Genomic DNA, 20,928 nt, shown 5'->3' on the forward strand with positions numbered 1-20,928 from the left:
CACAAGAGGCCAGTTTTTATGTTTAGACTTAAGATTACATTCTGATTAAGGTGAAAGGTCAATTTAAGCACTGAATGTCTGATTGTTCATTTTGCTTAATTGCTAATTCGGTTTGTCAACTGAATATATTTTCAGACAGTGCCAAGGTATAGTTCTTGGTGTGGCGTGCACTAGACGAAATGGATGAGATCGTGCCTGGTTTGGCCTGTCTCCTTACAAGGTCCCTTACCAGTAACACAGCAAGTTTGTTGCTGTTATTTTTCCATGTTTACATATAAAGTCTGTAACACACATTCTCAGTTTGCCGTGTAAAAACATTCTGATGGATTAGAATATGTCCTTCATTTTATATCTTTCACTCTGAACTTCAAATAATTGAAGGAAATAACAATTACGTTACAGAGCTGTAAAGTTACCATACACAGGCTGGAGGAGAGACACAGTCAAGAGCTATGCAGTATGGATGTGGCCAGTCTGTACTACTTAGTCTCACATTAAGGTAATGGTCCCTTGTTTGTTCTATTTTTTTATTCCTTTACATAATCTTCCTTTTGTTAGCATTTATGGTATCAGTAATTTGTGTTCTTAACAGTGCTGTTGCAAGGTTTGACATTCTTCCATTATGATATAGCTTGGAGCAGGAGATTTAAAATCTTCTGGAAAAAAAGCACCCTTTTTTTTTTTTTTTTTTTTCTCATTTGTCCCTAAGCTGAAATGAAAAATAGCATGTAGAGAATAGCAGAAAGAAATATATTGGTTACAAAAATACTAAGACTACTATTTCAGTCTAATTTTTTTTTTTTTTACCTGACTACCAAAATTGTTCCTCTTTTGTAGACTTGGAAATAAGCAATACCATATTTACTACATATATTGGATTTGAAACCACACTAAACAAAGTTAGGAAAACCTACCTAAAATTTGTGACACACACCCCCCCTCCCCCCTTCTCTCATTCTACTCATGGTTGTTTCTCTCCTGTCCCACAACAAAAATAAGTTTTGCCAACAAAGTCAGGGAAAACAGAAGAATTCAAGGAAAAAAAAATCAAACCCTCTCTTCTGAACATATCAGACGCAGGCAGAGTGGACAGTTTCTGCATAACTGTGATAATTTTGTCATGCTAACTGAGAATGAATGCTTTAATGTGATATCAGAAGTACCTTGTGTAAGGTCTTAACTAAAACACTGTGCATATTTCAGTGGAGTTGACTCTAGGAAAAATACATGGAAATGTATCAAAGATGACCAAGTAAATGGAAAAAAAAGGGCACAGAGACTGACATATTCAGCCAAGCAAAGCAAAAACTGTGGTTATACAGTTCTTGTCTATAACGGTGAAGAGCAGGCAAGAAGAAATAGTTAGTCAAGCTGTTAGCTAACTCTGCTGAAAGAATAAATAGGTAAAGGTTAACCACCATGGTTTTAGGCTGGAAATTAAAATAAGATTCCAAACCTTTAATGAAAAGTGTTTATGTGACAACATTCTTACGGGAAAATAGAGGTGGGAAAAAAATAATCAGAACTTAATAGTGATTTTGAAACAATTCTATGGTACTTTTTTATAATAGCAAAGAACCAAATGCCGTGATCCCAGGGACCACTCTAGGTCTGCATTTCTGCCTTCATTTTCAAACCATTAAATGCCAGAGGAAAATGTACTTTCAGTGCCAGAAGAGAAATGGGAGAAGAGAGTTTCACAACAGAGCTGTCAGTTAAGTTTTATACTGCGGGACTCTTATCTCCTGATCAAGGTAAGAAAATAATTCTTTTATCGTTTCTCAATGTTCCTGGTTTCTTTTGTGTATAAATTAACTATTTAATGCTTCAGTGAATTGGTTTGAGAATTGATAGGATCAATGCTCAGAAATATAGACGTATCCTACAATATCAGTTTAGCTCAGTTTAACTCTTGATATCTATGCTTCAGATTCAAGTTTGGAATGAATAATCTTTGGAACAAAACCTGAATCTGAATTTTAACCTGCTCTGATACTGTAATCTTTCCTTTCTTCCCCTCTTATCCCCTCTCCTTCTGATAAACAGATTTAGCTCATGCTCATCTAAAATAAAATCTAATTTTGAGGCTATAAGCTTTATGGCAAAGTGAATTTAAGAGGTTCTCTATGGGTGTATTGCATGCTACATCTACATTACTGAAAGGTTCAGATCACACCAATAAATTTAGTTTTGAAATAGTGGTGTATTCCGGAAAGCTCCACAAGGTGGGGATGAAGTGATGTTTCATATCAAGAAGTTTGGTTCATACAGAACTTATAGTTTGTACTCCTTTACAAAGTTTATGGAAGCAAAATTTGATCTTACAAGTCAGAGATTCAAATAAAATATTAATGAAAATGGCTTCTCACAAAGTGATGTATGATACAATTTAGGCTTGTTTTAATAATTTGAACAGTATAATCCTAAGGGTTATTAAGCTGTGGTTCTGAGTGAGTTCAATTTCATATTTTTCTGTTTGGTTTAAAATTGATCTTATGCTTTATTTGCCTAATGTTTTATTATTCTGGATTTAAACGTCAATATTCTAGTCTATAATTATGGAAAAATATGCTGAGTTATAAAAGTAAAAGTTCATCTTGTAATGCTGAATCCAAACAATAACGGTTGTTGCAGCATAATATGAGAAAAATAAATGCAACACGTAAATCAGATCTAAGGAAATAATGAACTAAGTATAATAAGAATAAAAGATTTTGCATTGTCATGGTATTAATGAGTAATGTTTTGCCCAGTTTGGCTGGTATTATTTCAGAAGAGACACAAATGGTTTCAGAGCACACCTGCTTGCTTGTTTGAAAGAGATTTTAAAAGTTTTTTGTTATTAAGGAGGAAGTTAAGCACTGGCTTGGCCAATTATCTATTATGTCTCTATCATGCCATTTCTATTGGTTTTATTCTTTGACCTGGTTGCTAAGGACACACTCAAGTTCCAGCCCTAAGCAGCACCATATGTTTAATTCAGGCCATATAGATATACATACTACATTTGTTTTTATATTATTTTCCCCATAACACTGCAAGTGTTCATTGCATACCTTTCATTGGTTTTAAGCCCACAAACATTCTTATCAGTAGTCTATTCTCAAGCTGTCTACAAACTGCATGTTCAAGATTGAATCCATAATTTGTCTCTAGTAACTAGTATTCATATTTTTCAGGCATGTGTGTCATTGACTTTATCTTACATGTTTGATTTTAAAAGTATTGCTACTAATCTTCCAAATCATCGTCTATACTGGACAATTCTATTACTAAAAAGTTGCATTAGTATACAATTTCTGCAGTTACTCATAATGGAAGTTCATTGTAGATAGCAGGATACTTTTATTATCAGTAAAACAGAAATCATAGAACCAGAGATTCATAGAATGGTTTGGGCTGGAAGGGACCTTAAAGATCATCTAGTTCCAAGCCCCCTGCCATAGACAGGGACACCTTCCACTAGCCCAGGTTGCTCAAAGCCCCGTCCAACCTGGCCTTGAACACTGCCAGGGAGGGGGCAACCTCAGCTTCTCTGGGCAACCTGTGCCAGGGTCTCACCACCCTCACTGTAAAGAATTTCTTCCTCATATCTAATCTAAATCTACCCTCTTTCTGTTTAAAACCATTACCCCTCATCCTATCTCTACACTCCCTGATCAAGAGTCTTTCCTCATCTCTCCTGTAGCCCCCTTTAAGTACTGGAAGGCCGCTATAAGGTCTCCCCGGAGCCTTCTCTCCTCCAGGCTGAACAACCCCAACTCTCTCAGCCTGTCCTCAGGAGAGGTGTTCCATGCGTCTGACAATTCTGTGGCCCTCCTCTGGACCTGCTCTAGCAGGTCCATGTCCTTCTTATATTGGGGGCCCCAGAGCTGGAAAAAGTACTACAGGTGGGTTCTTATGTGAGTGAAGGGTCAGAATCGCCTCCCTCAACCTGCAGCCCAGGACATGATTGGCCTTCTGGGCTGTGAGCACACACTGCTGGCTCATAGTCAGCTTTTCATCTACTGATGCCCCCAAGTCCGTCCCCACAGGGCTGCTCTCAATCCACACATTGCCCAGCCTATATTTGTGCATGGTATTGCCCCAACATTAAATACATTAATTGAAGCTATTTAATTGCACACATTACTCAATAACACTTCTATTAGCTGTTAGCAGTTCCATTAACACTACTGGGTCATTAACTTTGATACAAGAGACAAGTGCAATTTTGTTGTAATCAAGAAAGCCATAAAAGCATGGTTTGTGAACCACAGAACAATTTACAATACCAATAAAGTCTAATGAATTCTATTATTCACTCTTTCCTTTAAAGGTTGAGTTTACATTATGATATCAAACATCTGGGTAGTGAAGCAAATAAAAGAGGGGGCATTTAGTCCTAATATGGCATTTACTGTTTGCACTCAAGATATTAGAATAAAGAATAAGCAGATTTTCATAGGTGATGTAGATGTGATTCTGTGATGACAATATTTGAGTCTCATAGGAAACCTATTCTTCATCATGATTGTGAGTCAGCAAGATTGAACTCAGCTAGATTTTACTTTGACCATTGTTACAGCACAAGATCCCACTGCTGGATTTTAAGGTTTATATGAGGCAAAGCCCCAAAAATAAATTGTGGATTTATCCAACGTGGGCAGACAACTTTGTTTTCTCTATATATGCATTGGCATTAGTCTTGGCACAGGTTCCTTTATCACAAGAAAGGTTGGTGAGGCTATGAAATTCCACTGTTCCCATCAGATTTACATCCACCCATGTCTTATCACAGTTCTTTTGGAACTCTGTGTGCTGAATAAGATTTTGGCAAAAGGTTAGAGTAACACAAAGTGGTGGGACCTGACTAGGACCTGCATTACAATGATTAAATACAGGACTGCTGTCCAAGGACTTGTCAGCTTTAAGGCTGGAGAGAGCCTTTGAATTCTAGAATACAGGGAGGCCTCCTGTCGAGGGTGCAATAATTCTGGAAATCTTAGAAATGTGTGTGTTTTGAAAGAAACTTGCTCAAGGGTTGGGAAGAAACTGAGGTGGCATAAACTGTGCTCTGCTTGTAATCTTGAGATTATATATTTTTTATTTAACAAATAAAAAACAAAACCAAAAATCCACCCACACCAGACAAATGTCAGAAATGGGCTCTGCCTTCTCAGATATGTACTGTAGCGGTATATAGCATCATGCCTAGGCCTACAATACTCATATTCTCAACTACACTCTTGACTAGATTCAACAGTATGTGTTACACTGTAGAAAGCTATAAATGACCTTGTGTCTAGGACAATCCCATGCTTCCTTTTTTCCTTTATTAGTTATCTTTTTATGTGTGGGAAGTGAACTTGAGCCTTTGACTCGCTCATTAGTGAGGAAAAGGCTGTATGAGGTGTAACCAAATGCAGTTTACCTTGGGGTTTGTATACATTCTACTAGTCCCCCTCTTTCACAGTAACAGTAATCCAGTTCTACACTCTTTCCTGCCTCTCAGTCCTGTTTTTCATTACTGCAGTGGGAGGCCAGACCATGCCTTCATCCAAATCTTGCTTCTGACTTTTACCACCTCACCAATACGGTACTCCCTTGGTCCTATTCCAGCATCCTGTTGGGGAATGCAAGCCCAGGACTGCCTGGATATTTTGACTGGACCTTGTGAGTAGCTTGAATGGAAAAGCCAAGAGCTTCTAATGAGTTGATGTGATGCCAGTCAACTGACAGTGACAATCCATTATCCAGCAAACCAAAACAACATATGTGCAATTACTGTTAAATAAGACCTCCCTGTGCTTGTCCCTGTTCCTGTATGTCAAGAGGCTGGCTGCATGTGGGTGTTTTGAAAGCCCTCTGTAACACCGTTCTGCAATAGGTGGCCTTTTTCTGTCTAAGCAGGCAATTCCAAATTAAATCCTTTTTGTCTGTCAGTGCATACTGGATCAGTGTCCTTGGGGATCCAAGGTGCAGCACTGTTCATCTCCTGAATTTCAAAGTGCCTGAGACAACTGGATTTGTACCTCTGCCAGGAGAGTGGCACCTTATGGTATGTGCCTTAGTGAATATTGCCAGCAGATGTCTAAGGCATCTCCCAGTGCAGAATTAGGCAAATTTTGCTCTATCTTCATTCTGGTTTGCGTGCCAGTTTAAGTAAGTGAACAAACAATACTGTAGTTGTAACTTGGTGAAAAATATGTATGACTTCTCATTTATTGCAGTGTGAGCTATAAAATTTCAGCAGAAATAAAGTAAATAGAAAAATTTAAGTTAAATGCAAGCGGAGAGAGATTTTTAGGATCTTCAGCCTTGGAGATATTCTGACCAACCTGCTTTAACTTGACTTTCTTTGAGCAGGAGCTTGGACTGGAAGACCTCCAGAGGTCCCTTCCAACATATTTGATTCTGATTATATGATTTGGAGCTATTTGCCAGCATTGTTGCATATGCTACTGATCAGCTCGAGTAAGCAGCTAATAGAAATGAGATTATTCATAACAAATATGGGCAGTTATTTTTTTGCCAAAGGTTTTCACACCAGTACTTTACAATTTAAAACATACCAGTAGGCAATGTAATACTGTTGGCAGTAACAAGTAATTCTTAACATTAGCAATTTCTATTCCATCCACAGCACGTTGGTAATTGAAAAACTGCAACTTCCTACCAAGAATGAGGTTCAGTTCCATGTTAGAGCTAGAGCTGGAATCTCACTTAAAATCATTTTGCAGGAAAGCTCAACTATTGAGAGTTCACCATTCTTCCCATTCATTCCCACTCATTTGTATGTAACAGGTATATATGGCCACCTTCACTGGCAATTGTTGAAGGAATTGTGTTCTCATCATGACTACACTTCTTTTTCTGTTCACTGCTGTACTACAGTCTTCCAAGAGCCTCCTTCTGCCAAAACCCTTTTGCTGCCTCAGCCTTCACCTCATGCTGTTGTTGATTCTTGATACAACTGCTGATTGTATCTTCAATCTGATGATGACTCTCCTTCAGTGAGAGTTTTCAGCCACTGGTAAATCTGAGCTCACCAGCTCATATCCATCCTGTCAGTTCCTTCCCTGAACCTCACATTCTACTGCTAGAAGGGATATAATGCTCTTTCCTACACCTCAGCCAACTGATGTTTCCCCCAGTGTTCCCTCTGAGCCAAAATGCTGTGTGTTACATACCCCATACTTGAGCCAAGAACTTGTACAACACTATCTGAGTTCAGTGAAGAGCAATGAATAAGCATTTCATCAAATTTACTACACATAATGTTCAGGAAGATCAAGCATGGCTTTGCATATTTTTAGATTTAATAAAAGATGGGCAGTGATCTTGTCTTCAATACATTCCTTGCCAATCCCCCCAGAACATAAACTTCAAAAGTGTACATATATAATGTGCATATATATAATGTGCATATATATAATGTGCATATATATATATATATATATATGTATATTTATAGTTCACTGTGACGTAGCTCAAAAGAAAAGGGTTTGAGCACCGGATTACCTTTATAGAATTGTCATGGTACTTTCATACAGTGGTCTAAAAAAAAAAAAAAAAAAAAAAAAAAAGAATATTTGAAATCAAATAATATACCAAGTTATGCTGCTGAAAGTTCCTCAGTGAACCATGGAGAAATTGAAACTATTATTTTTATGATGGCATATAGCTCTGCAAAATTTGAAATTAGGAAGTTATTGTTCCCAAAAGCAGACAACTGCCTTGCAAATGTATAAATATCTACCTAAGATCTGAGGAAAGATTAAAATAAACATTGTCAATGAATCCTCAAGTTTTATCAGGTATTTTCAGTTGAGAAGCTATGAACTAACAAAGGAAGGAGGGGACACGGCCACTGTGCTTTGCCAAATTTTAGAAAGCAAATATCTAAGGAAAAAAACCCTAGTTAAAGAGTTAATCTAAAATTAAGAAGCCACTGAAGCTGGAGTCAAAAGTGTGTAAAAAGTCATAAAAATCTGTCAATAGATGACATAAGTCATAATCACCTTAACATTTGCTGCATAGTTCTATATATACTTACATATCCCGAGGAGTTTATTGCAATTCATATTTGCAGAAAGGGAAGTGAATGAGAACGGATACCTGATCAAAATACTTGAGCACTGATGAAAAAAAAAAAAAAAAAAAGTGCAAGCAGCTTACCAACTTAACAAACATCTGTCCCAAACAACAGAAAAAACAAAACACAACAAGAACTTCCTGAATATTGTGCAAAAGTTTTCTTTTGCTCTTGACATTGTAAATTACTCTCTTAGGTTTAGTTTCCATCTTCCTAATGTTGCAAATTTAAACTCATCTATCAGCTTTTGAAAGTTTGAAGCTTTCAGCTGTCACTTATTCAGTGTAGTGTAGCCACTTTCACAGAAGATGGCTTCTATGAAAAGTTAATTAGTTAATCTTCCACTGACAGGAAAATGGAGCAGCTGGAATGGTTGCTCATGAGTTAGAAAGGTGAGACACTGCTATCACAGGCAGCCACCTTACACAGACTCTTCACCAAGGTTAAGATTTTTGTTCATGCAGGAAAGGTTTCTAGGCAAGTCAGTAGAAATTTTCATCATATTTATCACTGAAAGATCAGCTCAGAGTAGCCACAAGATGTCATTGTAGGCCTACTAAAATAACCACTGTTAGTGTGGTAAAAATAAATAAATAAATAACATAAATTAGAAACCACAGCTAATTTTCTATTTGATAAATCTACAATAAACCCACAAAGAACTATTTTATCATATATTAAAAAATATTTTTTGAACATTTTTCATAATTTTTATCTGGTCGGTTTGGAACATGGAAAATTTAAATATGAAAGTTCTTTATATCAGACTTCAACACTGCCAGCTTTCTGGAAGGCATTCACTGCTGGGGTAAAAACTACTTTAGAGGAGAAGAAACATATGTTATATGATGTAAAACCAACAAATAAATAAAACACGAAAAAAAGAATAAGAAAATCAAATAAATGCTATGAATGCTTAGGATGCAGTCTTAAATGCAGTCTTAAATTTTAGTTATTCCTTCTGTAAGGATTCCCACACATAGAAAATTAAGATTTGTTTTATATTGTACACATTTCTTGAAAGCAGAGATTTACATTCCTTGTGAGTTTCTCATGAATATGAGGATGTAACAAGACAAATTTCTATGACTGTCATATGATTTCCTCCCAAAATATAAACATTAGGAAGTATAATAGCAATTATTTTTGGTACAATAAGATAAAATTTTCAGACCTGATTGCTTTTAGTTGAGCTCCCAATATCAGTTTAATTATGAGCCAAAATACTTACAGGGAAGCCTAGACTTTTTGATGGATATTGAATAGGTCATAATATAATTTAGGTGTTAGGATATTTGAATGTAACATTTAGATGTCTCACCAGTGAGAAAATTTACAGCAACAGTGATTGGGAATCTGCAGTATGTAGGGATTGAGGGATTCACACTAAATGATGAGTCACTGAAACACATATAAAATGCCGAAAGAAAGTCTGACTTAATCCTGCATTTTGTGGAGAGTGAAGTGCCCAGTTCCATGACTCAGAAAGGTACCTTCACTCTTCTGAAACTCAGTTAGCTATTAATGTTGGTTAGTATTCTCCGAAGTATTATAATGAAGTTTACTATTGAGAAATGCAATGTAATGAATGCTAGAGGGAAAAAACCCCAACACAAATGCAAAAACATCTTACAGGGTCTACTTTTAGTATATTTATTTAGAAAAAGAACCTGGGAAACACATTGACCTATAGTGATCTGTGCTCAAAATCCACAACTGGGATGCATAGGGGAACAGATAATTCTTCGGAGATGTTGCTCTACTGAGAATTTTGCTTCTATGAAAAATTATGATATTTCAGATTTTTCTGCGCAAAAATGAAAAATACAACATTTCCTATTCAAAAATGAATGCACTGTAAGGTTGTTTTCTTGTTCTGGTATTGCAGATGTTTCTGATCTAATTACTGTACATGACCTGAATGGATTTGGTGTTTTCCCCAAGTTAGCCCATGATCCATTAATTAATAACCTGGGCTTCCATTCTATCTTAAAGATATTTTCAGTAACTGAATGATTGTTAGAGTCTGTGATCTGACTCCCAGTACAATAATTAGGAAAAAATTCAAAGGGTACACTTATTATTTAATATAAACTTTTTTTTTTTTTCCTGATTAAATAATTAAACATTTGCTCAGCACCTCTTAGACATTTTATGAACTTGTGGTGGTTTGACCTTGGCTAAATGCCAGGTACCCACCAAGTTGCTCTTTCACTTCCCCCCCTTCCCCTTTTTTTTTCTCAGCAGGGCAAAGAGGGGAGAGGAAAATAAGATAGGAAAAAAAAAAAACAAACAAAAACAACAAACCAAAACAAACAACAACCCTTGTGGCTAAAACAAAAACAGTTTTAATATAAGCAAAGTGAATCAAAGGTCCACGTGCAGAAGGGGGAAAAAAAAAAATCAGATTTATTCTCTACTTCCCATGAAGAGGCGATGCGAGGCCTTCTCAGGAAGCAGGGGGCTCCGATACATGTAGTGGTTGCCTCGGAGGATCAAGGGTGACCCCCCCCCTCCTCCTTTCTCCCAGCTTTATACTGAGCAGACGTCACATGGTCTGGAAAATCCCTTTGGTCAGTTCGGGTCAGCTGTCCTGGCTGTGTCCCCTCCCAAGATCTTGCCCACCCCGTCCCACTGTGGGAAATGTCGGAAAGAGCCTTGGTGCTGTGTAAGCCCTGCTCAGCAGTAGCCACAACACCAGGGTGCTACCAACACCCTGACGGCTCCCAACATCAAACACGGCACCGTGAGGGCTGCTATAGGGGAAACCAGTTCCAGCTCAGCCAGATCCAGTACAGAACTTCAAACAGAATTAGTTTGGCTATGTTAAAAAGAAATATTATTATTTATAATAATGCAAGTAATGTTTTGTTACTTGCAGTAACACAATTCCCTTGTCACTGATAGGATTAAGATATGGTTGTTGTTGTTCTGTTCTGAACATAGTAGTGTTATCCAGAGAGTGACAAGTGGCTGCAACGTTCTAATAAGGAATGTCTCTACTTTCATTATAAGGAGTTGTTTTATGCTTTTTGGACAAATATTTTGCAACAGCTAATGATTCTCAAGTATGTTTAATTTAAAGTAATCTTTCTAATAGTTTTTTGTCTTACTGCTAGAATGTGGATCAAAGCTATAGCCATAGTGTACTTAATAAAGATTTACAGTTAGGATGCAAAGTACATATATATTTTTATCATAATGTGTGAAACAGAAAGTATCTATTAGATATTTTTAATAAATTTTTCTTAGACATCTTTTAGACTCTAGAGGGAAAATTGATTTTTACTTCTCTTATTTTATTACTATATATACTTATGTCTAAATTTATCAACATAAATTTGTACTTCACTGGGAGCACAGCTGGGTTCTTACAGACAAATCCTTGTTAAGTTTTGGGCTAGATGATAATGATTTGTATATCTATGCAGGTTCAGAACGGAATAGATAGAAGAATAATCAAGTCATCAGCAGAAAGTAGTGATTTTATGGAAAACTATTCAGTAAAAATATCTGAGAAAACTGTAGGGGAAGGAATGTTCAAATAACAGCCTCAAAGGGTCTATTGTTGCAGTAGGAACTCCTGTTGTTAAGATGATGAGATGTAGGATGGTGTCAGACTGATGTTGTGTCAGTTGCAATGTTTAAAGTAGTGGTGTTGAGAGAATTGTTGTGATGACTGTCTCAACATCATCCTCTCCACTTGGAAAGCATGCAGTAAATGAAAAAGGCAGACAGTGTCTTTGAACTATCTTTCAATGTGAAGACAATATGTATAAAGCTAGTGATTGCTTAGTAATAATTAATATGAAGGAACGGAAAAAGGGAATTAACAGAAAAAGACTTTCTGAGAATCTGAACCACTGGTAAGGTAAAGAAAGCAAGTGATGAACACCAGTTTTATCTGTTTGTTTAATGAGGTACCAAGTAAAAATCTGTTCATCAGGTAATGTGAAGATCAGTATTGGAAGAAATAGAACAAGAATTTTATGAAGGAAAAATATGTCAAGTGATTATGACGGGTCATCCATCACATAAGGATAGGAATATTTATTGTTGAGAAGGTTTGATAATGACTTTTGATATGAGAATAATCTTTTGAATGCTGGATAAGGTAAGATTTGGTAGGCCATGCAATAAATTACGGTTTGGGTTACTCCCATTGTGGAAGAGATTAAAGTCTTTGGGTGAGATGCCTGGATTACAGTGAGACATGAGATACATTAGTTGGGCAAGGTCTTTGTGAAATAATCAATAAAAGCAGGGAAGGGGAAGCTAGAGGGTAGAAAAACATTAGCCTGACATTGCATGACCAAACTCATGATAATATATAAAACACTGATTCGGTGCAAGTGCTTACTAACCTTCTGATGGAAATAAGATGCTTTCTGTTCTGTGGTGGGATTTCCATGATGTACATTTGCATCCACTGCCTGGATCAGTCATTCTCCTTATGCTCCCCATTGCAGAGCCGGGAGTTTGGAAGCTCTGTCTACTAACTTCTGGGTCCTCATCAGTCTTCTGAGTATGTAAGGAACTAGGAGCCCAGATACACCTAATCTCAATTTTATTTGAAAACTGCCAATGAAGCTCGGTTATATAAAATGAAATTACTGACTGTTAGGAAATTCCCAATGTTTTTCTGCAACAAAATTTAACACTTCCCTCTCCACCCTTCCTGTCAACTTCTTTCAGAATAGAAATTCTGATAATCTGTCAGCTCTAATCACAAATTGTTGCTTGAGAATGGAAGACCAGTTTGGATATATTATGATGAACTTGCAAAACAACTTAAATCTGTATCCCTGAACTGTTCATAGAATTTGAGGGAATTCTGTTAAAAATTGTTTCATTTCACCCTCTTTCTGATTTGATTTGAGATTTGACACAAAATCATGTATAGGGCAGGGAGCATGATGGGACATATATGTTGAATCAATGTATTATGTTTTGTCACTAACTATTGTTTTGTCATGAGTACTGCTGACATATAAATTATTATGGTTTTGTTTTCTCTGTCATTATTTAACTGAGTTAATTAGTGTTATCATACATTTATCTGAAACAAATTTCAACCCAGTATGTTTCCCCTTCTTTCCATTTATGCAGGGTTTATTTTTGTTTCTTGTCCTCAAAATATCAGTTGTTAATTTTATTTGAAATATATATCTATAGTTATATAGCTCTATGTATATGCATATGCATTACATATCCAGATAGAGAAATAATTATTGTCAGTATTTTAACATATGTGGCACTGCTCTCCATTCTGCTTCAGCTGCTTTCAGCTAAGAGTACAGAGCAGTAGGAAGACCCTAGGTTGGGGATTTTTAATAAGATTTAGAAAAAATAAAATTGCATGAGATAAAATTTGACTCAAAAAGTTGAGTCAGAGATCAGACAGGATTTTTCACCTCAGAGCCACTTTTTAAAGATCAACCAGTTTGTGTCTTGGCTCCTCGCCTTGCTTTGTTTCTTTTGATTTCCCTCCTGTATTAAACTGATCAGTCTCAGCCTTTCTCAAGTTAATGTGCTTTTGTAATAGGAATGCTGATTGACTCAAACAAAAATTTTCAGTCTGGTATCTTTACTTAAAAATATGCAAGTAATATCAGGTCTTCTCTGTGGAAAGATCTTTCCGGAGAAAATCCCACTTTTTATAAAGAAAACCTTGGCACTGTCCTTTGTACTTTCTAACAAAGTCATGGCATCATCCTGAACACTCATTTCTGGGAGAGAACATCAGGAATAGTCTCTTTCTATGATCTATTGTGTAAATTTAATCTACACTGTTCATATAACATTCATATGTTTATGAAAAGAGCAGGGATACTCTGTATTAAATCCCTCTATGTGAAGTGGAAACACCATATGTATAACAATCATGGAAAAGATAGATATGGAATGAATAATGCATCATTTAAGAAAGGAAATTTTCCCTAATGGATCAGTTGTAGTATCAATAGCAAACAGTAATAGTAATAACATAAAATACTGTATTTATTATTTGGGGTTTACATAGCATTGAAAAAGGTTTAACTGACACACATTAGGGCCAAGGCAAAAATTTCAATTTTCCTTGATTCCATGGTAGAATTTTAGTTTCTTGTATTTCATTCGGTGAAAAGCCTGGAGTGCGCAGCATGATAAAGAAAGGGAAATATTAGTGGAATATGGAAGGAAGGGACAGCAATTAATTATATAAGGACAGAGACTTTTTGTTGTAAATACAGTGATTAATATTAAATAATTACCTCTGGAAGTGGTCACTTCCCTCCTTCACCCATTCTAGAAACACTTAAAGCTCATTTTCATCATTCTAGTGCTTTGCTCTTGACTACACTGTGTCGCTCAGTTAGATAAGCTAGCGTTACTAATAGAAATATTATGCTAATCTCTAGTGACATTCAGTATACATGAGTGTCTCTATATTTAATGTGAAGATTTATCTTCTACAACATATGAATACTAATCATGTGTCTCAGTTCAAGACCTTACCTTCCACTCCCATACTCAACACTGTAGATAATTCTCCATCTCTCTGAAGAAAATATAGTTAAAATGAAAGTATTATAACCTGGTTTTACATCCTTATACTAGTTAGAATCTGAACTCTTTAAATTAGTAAAAAAAAGTTTATTGTACTTACTTTTAAAAATTTTCCCACATGATCTCACTTGTATACACATTTAAGACACATTTTATCATGCAAATAATGAAATGTCATTGGTCAGTAATACAACAAAATTAATGTGGTTGATTGAAAATACAGTGTTAATATTTTAATGCATTATCAAATAAAATTAAATCAAATGCATGGAATTAATATAATAATTGTTCACCTCATAGTTATAGCAGATTAATTGGTCAATAAAAATGGAAAACAAAAAGCTATTAATATGTAAGAAGCACAGGAGTATTCAGTGAAATGTAAAACTCCTAATTCTGTAATATGAATTTAAATTTTTGATAGAATAGATTTTTTTTGGTACCTACTGATAGTGATGAGATGATTTTTACATATGGTCTACTTAGATAAGTAATAAGATATGAAATTATTTTTGTGGCAAGTTGTTTGAATAAGTTCAGAACTATTGTGTAGTCTAAAATATTTTGAATTTATTTACTCTAGATGCAGAAATTATGCAAAACCCCAAACAACAATCACCATTTGTTCTTTTGAGGGGTGGGATAATTTTTTTTTTTTTTTTTTTTTTTTTTTTTTCCCCTCTATGATTTTCTTTGTATTTATATGGTTATGGAACTCTACAATTCACTTTAATATCATTTGCAGGATAGCACTTTGTCTTTAAACAGTTCAGATTGACTCTTAAATATAATTTTCTCTTATTTTTAAAAGTTTTTATTCACTCAGAGATCAAAAAGTAATAGTAAGTACTACAAATAGACATTAAAAATATTAGAAGAAGGAATATTGTGAAAAGTTACATCTCAAAGCAAAAACTAGTCTTGTCTAAAGAGGAACTTTGTCATTTGGGACATCTGTGGTAGCATACTAGGTTTCAAAAGTGTCAGGAAGAATGCACAGTATTCCAGCAGTAGTTAATATAGCAAAGATACAGTCATTTGAAAGGTGCAAATCAGCACATTTTGGTCTGTAACACCATGAATTTCTTTCCTGATTCTTTCCTAAAATTCTACGCTTAAAAAAACCTGAACTGAGAGTAGTCAGAAAATATACAATGATAGAGTGAGAGAAGAAATGAAGAACAAAATCATCAACAGAGCTGATATGAGGTGACTGACATGAGGTAAAAATCAGCAACTGAAAAAAAATCCCTTATGATTTAAAAAAAAATATAGTCTCTGGAGTTCTCCACCGTAATGAGGGTTTTGTTAGTGTTTGAATAGGTACATAGCAAATGACAGCCCTGGTGTTCTTACCTATATGTTAAGTAGAAATGACATGTAAAAGCACTGGGTGGAGAGAGAAAACAGAAATTACTCATGGAAGGTCAACGGCCCAGTCATGAACAGGATTAAAGTCCGTGCCTCTGTGCAGTGTTGTTTCTGCTGAACTACATAGTTTTCCTAGTCCTATACTAGATTGTTTAGAAGAAATATGTAAAGGACAGAGAGAGAAAACGGAAGACCCAAGAAAACTGGTTGACTACTTTTATTAGTTCACAGCCTACACCATTTTCAATACACCTTGTCAAGTGGGCATCATCTGATGCATATGAAAGAAGGATTGAGTGTTTTTCCCCATGAAGTATGATATATCAGCTGGTAGTAAACTGTGAGGGAAGCATACAGTACCAGTCTTAACAAGTACAGAAAGCTATTAAGGTACATGTAAAGCAGACTCCTGGAAAAAATGAACTCTAGGAGGCAAGCATGGGAGAGCATCAATAAAATATTCTTTTTAGACTTCCACTGCATATGGGTTTATACATGTATACACCAAAAAAAAAAAAAAAAAAAAAAAAAAAGAGAAGAAACTATCATACAGAGTGAACTACAAGCATTTGATAAGTAAGAGTGAGGGTATTTTGTTCAGCATTAATAAAGTAAAGAATACCTATTTCCTTCAGCATTGCAATATCTGAATTAACCAGAGATATTGCATTATACATGGAGATTAGACCAGAACTGAATTCAGCAGAAATGGAGAAAGGAGCCATAGAATTTTAAGTAGTTCTGTGATACTGCAGCCTGTGTGGCCGCTGTGAAGATTTGCTGTTCCTGATGAATAATGCATAGAGTATGATTTCTTTCAAGGGAATAATAGGCTATCTAATGAAAACTTTGAAGGGGGTTGCAATTTACCTGCCTGAAATGAACCAAAAGAAAAAAAAAATGCTAGATACATTATTATCAAACAAAATAGTATCAATCATAGCAAAAGTAAAAAGCAGCTTATTTGCTCTTAGTTTCCAGTAATTCTAATACTTGTTTTCTGTCTGAAGATGCTGCATTAAAAATATGACAATTCCCATGTTAAAAAAAAATCCAAGTTTGCACCTCACTAGATCGATATTTTTTTTTTCTTTCTACACTGAAATAGAAAGATGAATGACAAGGTGTCACAATACGCCACTAAAATCTAATTTCAGTATGCTACCCACCAGCAATACAAGGATGTGGAATATTTACTTTGTGCATTTTGTTCTCCTTTGTCTTTTTTCCCTCATTAACTTTCAAATCAGGGGAGACTTTGCTTGAGTGTATCTATTGTTGCATTTGACACTTGTAATTTCTTCTGGAATGCATGGATGACATGCATTCCTGGCGAAATAACAAAGTGTCAGGGAAGTAAAATTAAGAAGAATCAATATGTCTGTTGAGTTTAATATGAAGACTTTTATTCATCTGTAAAGAGCTGAAGGCTCTTCAGTGACTTCATTGCATATGTATGTCATACAACAGTAGAGAAGGGAAGTAAGCTATAGTATCAACAATTCTGTGAAGTTTCCTGAAAATATTAGCTTAATTAGTGAATGATCTAGAAGACTGAAAGACCATCTACTTTTGTGGGATCGGCACAAATACTGATTCTGAGTGAATTAACAGAACCAGATGTCAGGTACTTTAATATGATACAAAAATCATGACTTGTTTTGGTTTTGTAACTAACATGGTAAGAAACAAGCATGCAGTGCCTTGAAATCACATCAGAAATCTACGCTAAATGAGTGATGGAAGAGAACTGTTAAATGCTCAAACACCCATAATTTCTGTCCTCTTTTTTTGTTGTTGTAAATGTATCACATTGCATGATCTGTTTCTGCTACCAGTTAGATCAAAGCACAGCAGAAATAAATCCACTGAAATTACTAGGGATGAGCTCAGAGTCAGATTCATAATATTTCAACTGAGACAGAAAAGAATCCAGATTATTTAATTTAGAAGCATGCTTTCAACTCCAAAGGGCTCAACAATAAACACTGCTATGTAACCCTGTCTCCACATGCCATTTCCACACATTTCAAAAAGCTTACTTTGTACTGCAATTGATTTGAAGATACTTGGTGCTTGATTGGTTTGTCAACACACAGAATATTCTGCCCGCAGTAACAGTTTTGCTAAAGTGTTTAGGAAAGAGTCTGGTTCTTATACAACTTCAATCACTTGTCAGCTCTATAGTCATATAATATCTGGTGTTATGATGAACATTATTGCAGAACCTTGGGTCCATGAATTTGCTAAGTTTCTTACTTTACAAGGAAACATTTCCTGGATCATAATATCTATATGAAATTTAGTTAAACTAGCTGTACAAAAAACTTACCATCCTTCCTTTATTGCATTTACTTTAGTATAGAAAGATAATAGTAAATGGTCAGAATCCATTTTGCAATTTTTTTTTTTTTAATAAAAGCACTATTTTTAATGCAATATAGCCATTCATTTCAAGATTAAAAAAAACCAGCTGCACATGGTTAACAGAAAAATGCAGTTACTCTAATTGATTGTAAAATTCTATGTCAATGACATTAAAGGACTGTTCCAGAATTTATCTATGGTCTTCAGTAATACCTTCAGGCAGAATCAGTTCTTCCAGTTGTAGAGCTGCTTAAATAAGTTTGGGGTGTTTTTTGTTTGTTTTTTTTTTTAATTTGAAAATTACACTTTTACTCTTTATTAAAAAAAAATATTATGTGACTAAATTTCTTCATGTAGTATATACATGACATTTTCCTACTCTGTGAGTAGCACAGAGTATTTAGAAAACAGAAAATGATGTTCAAAGGCAAAGTAGAACTCATAAATTTTATTTGTTTGTCTTCAGCTCTACACTTCTATGTTGGGGAAAACTATGGCTTCTACAGAGGAAGGGACAGAAGATACACTGAAATGAAGGACTCAAGCATCAGTTCCTACATATGCTGGAAGTGGTCTAGGTTGCTCCAGAACCGCCTGGGGCTTTGTACATGACTTTCAAAATGGATAGCTTAACTCAGTTTAACCTGTCTTCTATCAAAACAAGGTAAATGCATTGCTTCTCAGTAGGAGCTCTTCAGGTTGCAGTTATCATTTAGAAAATGCTAAAATGATGAGTTAGTATTTGCTTATATGCATGTGCAATATGGAGATATCTTATTTACGACATCTAGGTATACAAGGGAAAAGACAGGATTAAAATGAAATGTACTTTTTCTGAATTTACTAAAAAATAGCCAGAGAAAGAAAATTTCAAGTAGCATTGGGACGATGTATATATCCTTCTCTACAGCTGAATAACCTATTTGGTACTTAGAATTTTATAAAGAGAAGTTCTGCTCTGTGAGCAATTAAAATGAAAAGGAATATGTGTGGGGCCAAATCACAGTGCTATATAACATGCTGGCTTTATATACTTTCTCCTTGAATAACGAAATGTATTTATTTAAACTGCATTTCCTAAATGTATGTCACGAGCTACTGTTCCCTGTGAAAAATTAAGTGGTTGTCTAGCAAGTGGTTAATTATCAACAGAGAACATGAGAAAATTTCTCCAGTAGCTTAGAGTTAGTATGGGATGGTTGATCATATATACTAATGTAAATTTTTATATTATATTGCTATAATATAGTATAATAAATATATAACTCAATGACTGTACATTAAAACTATGACTAATAAGGGATTTATATGGACTATGTATGAAATTACATATATGTATGTGTATATATGCATGTACACATGTTTGTGCATTTGTTTTAACTCTCCCTTAAGTGATTACTTTCAACAGCACAAAAGAGAAGCAGCACAATGTAATTCAAATCAATTTACTAGGAAAAGATTTACAACATATGAGATAAATTCTTGTTCTTTCTTTAAAATATTGCTTTCTGAAAGACTACAGATGCTCACTAAAGGAATACATTTAAAATCCTTATGTAAAGTGATGTTGATTCTAAAGATTTATGGAGTTAAAAAGCATAATTAAATGTATATAGCAATTATGAAATTATCTGATAATATAATTAGCTCTGGTCTATGATCTTCCTTCTTTATCCTTGATTTTACAGGATACTGGACAGTGGATTATTCACAAGACTAAAGCTATGCAATAAGAATGCAATTAGAAAAATGTAGCTGATTTTTTACCAGATATAGGTGTTAATATTTGCCCTCAACTCGTGCTTTTTCATTTGATTTTACATGTTTTCTTAAAAGACAGGCCATTATACAGATGTCAAAGTTGTTCACTGTCATGGTAACATGCTTTTATGTAGGGATATTTTATCACGCCTGCTGTTGTACTCTTCTCTCTATGTGTTAATTAGTGCACATAACCCTTTTCACGTAAGTATAGCTTAGTCACTCAAAAATGGGTATATGAGTTGAACACCTCAGAGGTGCAGTTTCAGGCTGAATTACTGAAGGTGGCAATGCAATATATAATACAGGCTGACAACTATGAATTTACTGTTATATTTGTTGCCAAGCCATGCTAAAGAAAAAGGTAGGAAAGGTGTTTTGAAAGTATTAATTTGACACCCAAGAGCGGTGGGCTTCCCAGATGTGCTCAGTCTTTTTCTCAATAGACACTGAAACTGATGGTAGATTTCATGAACTCCAAATGAGTTCCCTCTGAAATTACAGAAGTAAAAATATCAGTGTTATCAGTGCTGTAATGTCAGACAACTTGGTGCTTGCCAGACTCCAGCAGTAACTGCAGCTTAGGAAGCATAATTAGAGTCTTGGTTCATGGCAAGGACTTGATGAGGTTCAATGGTCTTCAAGTTATGTCTCTAACAGTCTTCCTTTGATAAGGCATTAAAGGTGTCTGTGAATGTGTCTGTGTGCCTCTAACAAGACACTAGCACAAAATCATGTCCCACGGGACAATATAAAGCTTTTATGGTTTCTGTCTCAGCTTTTAAATAGGGATCAAAAATAAT

The 20,928-nt window shown here is 35.2% G+C and overlaps 1 long non-coding RNA gene across 1 annotated transcript; it reads left to right on the plus strand.

Moving 5' to 3' along the window:
• Positions 1–1,312: 1,312 nt before the first annotated feature.
• Positions 1,313–19,019, plus strand: LOC113479061. The gene is made up of 3 exons (XR_003398201.1): positions 1,313–1,403; positions 1,572–1,754; positions 18,831–19,019. It is a non-coding gene; the product is annotated as an uncharacterized LOC113479061 (long non-coding RNA).
• Positions 19,020–20,928: the final 1,909 nt, after the last annotated feature.

Source organism: Athene cunicularia (genome assembly GCF_003259725.1).
Source record: "Athene cunicularia isolate RWA chromosome 4 unlocalized genomic scaffold, athCun1 chr4_part1, whole genome shotgun sequence".
In the NCBI taxonomy this organism is placed as follows: domain Eukaryota; kingdom Metazoa; phylum Chordata; class Aves; order Strigiformes; family Strigidae; genus Athene; species Athene cunicularia.